This window comes from Parus major, chromosome Z (assembly GCF_001522545.3).
Source record: "Parus major isolate Abel chromosome Z, Parus_major1.1, whole genome shotgun sequence".
NCBI lineage: Eukaryota > Metazoa > Chordata > Aves > Passeriformes > Paridae > Parus > Parus major.
Window position 1 is genome coordinate 64,059,096 of NC_031799.1, and position 7,632 is coordinate 64,066,727.

The 7,632-nt window shown below is 50.3% G+C and overlaps 1 long non-coding RNA gene across 2 annotated transcripts; it reads right to left on the reverse strand.

The window, feature by feature from the left end:
• Nucleotides 1-840: 840 nt before the first annotated feature.
• LOC107215814 lies at nt 841-7,625 on the reverse strand. Of its 2 annotated transcripts, XR_004495595.1 has the most exons (6): nt 7,075-7,625; nt 6,729-6,898; nt 5,399-5,920; nt 4,273-5,095; nt 2,095-2,158; nt 841-1,312 (listed from the first exon to the last, which is right to left on the reverse strand). It is a non-coding gene; the product is annotated as an uncharacterized LOC107215814 (long non-coding RNA). The 2 variants fall into 2 exon arrangements; XR_004495594.1 differs by having other exon boundaries at nt 6,729-7,625.
• Between the last annotated feature and the right edge of the window lie 7 nt (nt 7,626-7,632).

Consider the following 7,632-nt stretch of genomic DNA (forward strand, 5'->3'; position numbering starts at 1 on the left):
GTTGAAAGCCATTAGGAACAGACATTACAAGAGCCTCTTTCTCCTTGTGCTCATGGGCCAGGATGCCTTGTCACCTCGGGAAAAAGGGACTCTAAAACAACACTCTCTGCACCCACAAGCTTCTCAAATAGACTTTGTTTATCATCACTATTATCATTTACACACGTTTTGTAAGCCAAAAGCAATTCTGCTTCTGTGAAAAGACATTGAAATGGCTGGAAATATGCTAGCATTTCTAGGGACCGACCACTGTTTCAGAACCTGCTGCCGTTCTTGATTGTGCCCCAGTGTAAATGCACAGCTACATGATGGGAAAATGCTGTCCAAAAAAGAACTCCAGGGCAACTCAAAGTAAAGTTTTCTCAAAACTTCCCTAACTTTTATAGTTTGGATTTTGCATCTCTGAAGAACATCTTGAACGTGGTTTAGACTTGTAATTATTTAGTGGGTTTAAAAAACAATACTCCTTTCTGTGGCAGACACCCCCCATGTTATAGGCGTGGTTTAGGGCTTTTGGATTCCTCATAGACCTCCCTCTGAGCGCAGTTCCTGAGCACAGCACTGCAGGTGGATAAGGAACTACCAGAAAGATGGAGCTGTATTTGCTGGGAGCCAGAAATGAGAAGTCAGGACTCTGAACTTTTAACCCCAAAGAGCAATGCGGCTCTCCAAGACACCACCATGTCTGTTCAGGACAAATAGCATCCCTGTAATGGAATGTCACTGACACAGGACCAACACAAGGTTGTATTATTTAAGGCTCTTCATCGACTTCTTCTCATTGACCCATGTGTGCATATGTGTGTGTGTGTGTGCGTGTGTGTGCTTGTGTGGGTCAGGTTCCCTCAGACTGAAATGCAAAACCACACTCCAGACAAAATCTCTCCTTCTTTAGATCTTGTATTATACCAAACCAAACCACATGATGGAAGATAATGGGAGATCCCATCTGTGTCTGAACCTGGGCTTAAGAGGAATTGGGCCGGAACGATGGCTGTTGCCATCAATTACTCTATGCATATTTATCCAGTAACTTTGGACTAGCGTGTCCTTCTCTGAAACACACCACCACCATCCCTGCATCCATTCAGGATGCAAGACAAAGTCTGTCCAAAATGCATTCTGCAGGCTGCCTCTAGGTAGGCTGCTTCTGTGGGACAGCCTTTGCAGCAAGGACAGGTGGCCCAAAGCTCTGGCCACAAGTCACATTGCAAGGGAAAGCACTCCAGAGCAGCAGAATCTGCGAGGGCTGTTGGCACTTACCGCTTGTCCTGTGGCAGTGTCAAAGGCCTTATAGACAGTTCCAAAACCCCTAGAAACAGAAGAGTGGCAAGAACAGAGAAGCTGTTCAGTGCTGAGAAGTGAAAGGCAGCCCAGGCAGGAGCTCTCTGCTGCCTGCAGTGTCTGTAAAACACCATGGTTTGCCTACTCTTGTGCCAGTAGCCCAGCAGCCCAGCAGCCCCTCTGCATGCACCATGTTCAAGTGAAAATCTCCATCCAGCAGGAAGGAAAAGGGCTGCTACAAATCCCAAATGTACACACTAGATTATGGATGTGGGGGTTTTCTTCACTTTTTCCTTTTTGTGCATGTGTGTGTGCCTTTCCAGGCAATGGAACAGAGAGACCTGCTGGGCCTTCTCACCACTCTCTTTTCATTCAATCTGCCAAACTCGGGCAGCACCACGCAGCCTTCCTTACTGTCCTGAGCACTGAATATTGTTTTCAGCCAAAGACTAGAAAAAAATGCCACCAATAGCAGTTATCTGACAGCTATCAGGTGGGAAGCTGCTCTCTCAGTTTTCCTTCATCACTGTGGCCGTATTACTTTGAATCATACAAAACCGTGTCTCCTAGGAAAAGAAGCCAAGTGGTGCCACATGCTTGAGGGACAGGACGGCTTCCAGGTCCTCCTCCTTGAGGCAGGCAAGAAATTGTCAGCTTCCAGTTACCTTTGATGATGCCTTGTGATCAGTAGTGAGACAGGGACAATCTAAAGCCGGGGTGTGAAGATGCTTGCAGCTGGCCTGACTTCCCACTTGATATTGCACCAGCAAAATACCTGGCCCATGCAGAAGTAAGCTTGGCTGCACTCACCCACTACCAATAAGTTCCCATCCAGTGTATTTCTTCTCTGGATCTCCCACGCTCACAACACTCCCTGAAAGAAACAAAACACAAGAACAAACTTCAAAGGAGAGATACCGACTTGCAGGAGATCTGAAACTCAGCTCCACTCTCCGGGACTCGGAGCAATTTATGGTCGGTTGGCAACAAGAACAACAGCAGCAGCAGCCCCAGCAAGGCAGGCAGCTCTGTAGCACACATGGCCTGCACAGAGTCTGATTCTCCACGCTCCTTTGAAGGGTTACCTTGAGAGGAAACTAAGCCCATGGAGAAACCATCAGAGCAGACCGACATCAGAAAACAACAGGCACCAAGGCAAGTAGTTGTCATTTACAAATAAGAAGGAAAGCTGAAAAATCAGGACCCTTCATTTTGTGGGAATGCACACTCTCTTGTGAGATTCAGCAAAAGATTTCCTACTTCCAAAGACTAAATGCACTCTGGGATCTGGGATGAATTTTTGTCGACAGCTGCTTTTTGCAGAGCAGAAAGAATATTGCAACGTGAATTCCAGGAGCGTAGGGGACCTTGTCTTCCTCTCAGCATTTTGCCTAAAGAATGCCTTGCCACTTTTCAAGAACAGCAGCTCATGCTATAACCAAGAACAATGGCTGGAAGAATTAGGATCCTCTTCATTGCTGAGCAGGCTAAGTTCTGAAGATGACTTTGCCCATTCCCCATGGGCAGTGAAGAAATACAAGTACTTGTCTTCAGCCTGAGGTGCAGCAGTCTCTAGCACTGGACTCGGCCTCTTCAGCACCACCCACGTGCCCCATCTTCCCAAATGGACACAGTCGAGATGGGTAACAAGGACAGCACCGCTCCTCAGGTGCTACCGTGGCACAGACTGCTGCCCAAGTGAGATGCTGATTCTTTCACAAGTCCAGGCAAAGCTGTGCCAATGGGGAGGCAGCTAAATCCTCACAGCTCAGGAAGGCTCCAGCCTCTGCAGTCACACCAGCCATTGGTGGCAGGGCAGGTAGGACAAAAAGCTTGGCAAAGCCCACCAATGGCCACAGACAACCACTGTGAAGAAGCCAGAGTCAGACTGAGTCCCATTACAAGCTGGTGCCCCACTCCAGACAGACCATGACTGCCACTGAGTCCAGACCCACACAGGACTAGATCAATGCCCCTTTTGTCCCAACAACTGATGGCATACTCTGAGTGAACTGGGCTCTGTTCAGTACCCAACCTGTTATTCTCTGACAGCCCTGCCCTGGCAGCTATTACGTGCAAGAAGCAACTTGGTTGTACTGCAGAGTCACCAAGGCCATGGTGTGCTTTCCTAGAGCATGATCTGAGCAGGGATTGAGGCCAGGGCTTGGCTCTCCAGGAGTATTGACGGGCCGGGCATTAGCCGTGACAAAGTGGCCGGTACCAGGGGAACGTGCAGCAGAGGGGCCTGCAGGCTTCCTCCTGAGAACTGCCTGCAGGGCACTTTTATCTCACTGTGCCACACAGATGCATTGTCTCTTTGATGCATCTTCCTAAGCATACAAGTAAAATATCAAAGAGGGATTGTAAAAAAAGGCTTCTGTTTTTCTTTTTTTCGTGCACTTGGAAAACACCTCTTCCTCTCTGACTCCTAAGAATTCTTCTAAGAATATGGTAGTTTAACTTCTGGGGCCTACTGAAAAAACCTCTTCCTCTCCTATTTCTGCTGTCACCTGATACCCTTTTCAAGGAGGTTGGGCTAACCAAAATATAGAATTCTTACCAAAACCAACTGCAGAAGGAAGGGGAAAAGTCCTAACAGTCATCAAAACAACACCAGTATGAAAGCAGCCACACAGCCAAGCAATTTCTCTGAACTGTTTGGTCTCCAATGACTGGTGACAAAGCAGGAGTCGAGAGGCAATCTAGGATGCCAACAGTTAGGATCCATTTAGCCAGACTAGCACACACACATGTTCCCTGGGTCATTTGCTAGGTCGCAACCATCAGTTGCCACCCACTCCCAGCTGCCCTCTAAGGCAAAAGGAATGGCCCAAAGGGCTCCCTGGCTGCCTCTGAGTGCCACAATGGCTTCTGTAGGGAATCCAGAATGTCTGTCCGACACCAGAATGAGGAGGAATATGTGGGAGTACAGCAGGCACACACACTATAATACACAGCTTGTTCAGACAAAGGATGTACAGGACGTACTCAGCAGCTTCAGGCAATACTTCTCTCTCTGCTGCTCTGACTCCTGCCTTGGGCGGGACGAACTGCTCCTGCTCAGGTTTTCAGGCTGCGGAGGGAAGGCTCCTTTGGAAGATGCTGCTGCAGCGCCCACGTCCATCTGGAACAAGAAATTGGTTGGTGTCACAAAGGTGGCTGGCAGAGATGCCCCAGAGAGCGCATATCAAAGGCAAGCCCTTAGGAACAACACTTGTGTTAGGCTGCAAGCTGAGCTGTCAACTCTTCCAGCTCAAGTCCAACCCCACCAAGCAGGCAGAGACTACAGCTTGTCACAGCCAGCCCTAGGAGAGACTGTGGAAGGGAAAGAACAAGTTTCAATTTCACCCTATCCTGAGGACTGCATTCACCATGGACAGGGACAACTTGTTCAGAATCCGTGTGGGTCACCATGTTGACCTGAACAAAGCCCCAAAAAGAAAGCGAGCACTAGGAGGCCAGCAGAAATACATTCTGAGCATTGCTGGCCCACAGCCAAAGCACTAGCCCTGCTGCCCAGGGCAGCAGCTGAGATTCAGCAGCCCAGGAAGTGTCCTTCTGAGCAGCTGCAATGGAGAGCACAGCCCATGGCAGCCAGAGGCATTGCCTCCATCCTCCTGCTGCTCCGCAGGGGAAAGGTGAGAAGGGCAGAGACCACTTGTTGCATGACTGCAGTGCCTACTGCTCTTTCACTCACCTGCTCTTGCTCTGCCAGCCTGTACTGCAGCATCCTTTCCATTTCCTCCTTATGCTTCTCTTCCATTGCCTTCATCTTCCACTGAGCTTCCTGCAGCACTGCCTGCAGCTCGTCCTGGATATTTTGTCAAGAAAATTCTTACTAGCACCTGCCATCAAGTGGCAGGTGGCATCCAACCACACTCAGGTTTCTCCTTTCCCAGTCTCAAAAGACCTTCCATTCAGAAGCGCTTCCTTCAGCTTCTCTACCCAGCTCCAACCCATCCATCCTAACTCTTCTTCCTGCTGCTCAGCGCTGGAGCCTGTCACGCTCTGTGCTCCCAGTGCCTGCAGTAGTCCTTGCCTCCCCTTTCCTGATATGCAAACTTCACGTCCCCATTACTGCCCTTCCCTCTGCTACCTGCCTAGTCAGGCTCACCTGCCAATGTTCCCGCTGTTCCTCCAGCTCCTGCCTCAGCAGCTCTACCTTCCGCTGCCTATGGTCAAGCTTTCGCTGCAGCTGGTACACCCTCTGCAAGAGAGTAGCCTCCTGGTGCTGAAGCTGCAGAGAAACAAAGAGAAGATGGCATTAAACTTCCCACACAACACTTGTGTGGCAAGCAAGGTTGATGTGCTCACACTTTCCCAAAAGCATTTTGTTCTTTTTCTCTTGTTGAAGTAGGGACAGCTAAGGGACAATCCCACCCAGACAATGTCCAGGAAAGCATTGCCCAGAAGGAGCCCAGAGGAGCCCAAAACAACACAGAAACTCTCTTTGCACACGCGTTGCCTCTGGGCTGGCTCTAGTTCTTATCTTTTCTTGTTCCGCTTGCGTGATGGCAGCTTCCTGCTTCATCTCAAGCAACCTTTTCTCCTGCTCCCTCTGTACCTCTGCCACCAGGTTTTCCCTTTGCTCCAGCTGCTCCCAAGCCTCCAAACGCTGTTGTTCCAGCTGCCTTTCCTGATGAGAGGAAGAGACACTTCCAGATGAAGGCCCAGCCATTCTCCCCAAAGAAAACAAGGCAAGTTTCATCATACCCACAACCCTCCTACTAAAGAGTTCACAGTAGTGGCTTTATGCCCTCCACAGCTCCTGTCCTAACAAGAAACTTAGGAGGAGGGTCAGCAAGTGGAAGGAAAGGAGATGCCACCTTCCTTCGCCACTTTGACGGCTGCCTGTTTGATCAGGCCCCTCCCTCCTCAGGATTTTTGCCTCTTCTCAGAGGCTCTGTTCTCAGTGTTCCCCTGTCCTTTGATCAAGGAAAAGCTGCAGGTGGACTGCAGGATGACGAGGCCAGCACCCCCATGCCTTAGGCACAAGACAGCTGAAATACCAGCAACATGGGGCCTGCTGTGAATGCTTCAAGGCCAAAGGGAAGACCTCTGTCCATCGTGGAAGGACAGAAAGCAAGGAACCCAGTTGCTGGGACTACAGTTGGCAGCAAGGTCAGCAGACTGCTGCATGGCACGAGGGCATTGGAAATATCCTGCCCCTTCTCTGCTGCCATGCTTTGTGTGGTCAGCATCCAGCCTCCAGGGGACCTTGGCTTATTCACACCCTGAAACCGTGGCTGCATTCAGTGTCCCAGCAGCTCTCTCTGGCCATTCTCGGCCCCTCAACTCTCAGCCCTTGAAGCCCTCTGCTGCCTGGCCCAGCAACATCTGGCCTACAGCAGAGGCTTGCCACCGGACCACATACTCAGGCTGCTATTCTCCTATGCCAGCCCACCAAGCTTGCCTGAAAAATTCAGGTGCATATTGTTTCCTACCTGTTCTTGCAGGAGCTTCCTCTTTTCCTCTTCCTGAGCAGATTGCCATTGTCTCAGAACCTGGCTGAACTGCTCTTCTGTAGAGCGGAGCTGCTGAGCCTTTTTTTCCAGTTGCTGCTTGCTGAGAGATCCGAGAGCTTGCAGCTCCTGACGAAGGCCCCTCACATCCTCTGCAAGCATGAACAACACTCAGAGACTCTGCTGACCTTAAGCCCTTTCCGTTTTAGCCAAGGAGGGACCTGTTCCCAGCTCCTTCACTCCTTGGAAGCCCTGCAGACAGAGCTGCCTTCGGAGTAACTGCACTAGGCAGGGCCATCGCCAGACACAAAGTGCATGAGGCTCTCACCAAGTATCACCTCCTTGGCCTGCATGGCTGTGCGAACTTGGCCTTCCAGTTGGCTCTTGGTGATCTCCAGCTCCCATACCTGCTGCTGAGCCTCCAACAGGCTGCATTGCAAGCTCTGCTTCTGTGACCTACAAGTTGTGGAAATGAAGAGAAATCGTTCCTGGCACACATGGACACTTTTTCCAGTAAGATGTGCCTTAAGATCCCGACACCTGAGGATGGAAAATGGCTGGTGTGGAAACTCAGATCCAAGACTATTTCTACCACTTCAAATAGCAAAGCAGGCCCCTCCAGGTGGTTGGCCAGCCTTTCCCCATGACTTATCCCTGATCAGAAAGGCCAGCTGAGTTTGATCTCAGCAGCCAAAGCACAAATTGCCTTTGCCTCACATATCCCACAAGGGTGGCTGTGCCCACAAAGTCTCTGCCAAGGAGCAAAAGCCCAGCCTCTGCTCACAGCCCTGAGCTCATCTGCACTTCCAAGTCACTCTGCAGGAGGACAGAACACAGTGTTCTCCTGGCTGACTCGTCAATGTTTAATGCCATTCATAGTGTACCT